The sequence below is a fragment of the Merops nubicus genome, unplaced genomic scaffold (assembly GCF_000691845.1).
Source record: "Merops nubicus isolate BGI_N331 unplaced genomic scaffold, ASM69184v1 scaffold26464, whole genome shotgun sequence".
Lineage (NCBI taxonomy): Eukaryota > Metazoa > Chordata > Aves > Coraciiformes > Meropidae > Merops > Merops nubicus.
Genome location: NW_008602652.1, coordinates 9,276 through 9,696, shown reverse-complemented (window position 1 = coordinate 9,696; position 421 = coordinate 9,276).

Genomic DNA, 421 nt, shown 5'->3' with positions numbered 1-421 from the left:
AGGAACATCTTTAGAGGATGGCAGCAGAACTTTTCTCTCGTGCTTGGGTGAAGCATGGTAATCCAACACAGATGTCTTTTGGGCCTGAACTGTCTTCAGCTGTGACCTGAAGGAGGGCCCCATCCCAGCAGAGCTCTCCTGGCTTGGTTGTGAAGCCTTCTGAGAGTCAAGTCATGTACTCCCTGAGTTGTGCTTGGCCTCGAGGTCTCCCTGATGTCCTTTTGGGTCTCACTGACAGTTGTGGATGGACTTTACCTCGTGATAGTGTAACTGATGTGGATGTAGCTTGTCACCATAAATGTCCTGTGTCTCCTGGAGAGTGCTGGTGTCTGTGGTAGGAGCTCACTGCTGGGTTTCCCCTGGGTCTGGTCTCCCCAGGGCACAGAGTGGTTTGGGGTGGGAGGGGCCCTCAAGCTCCACT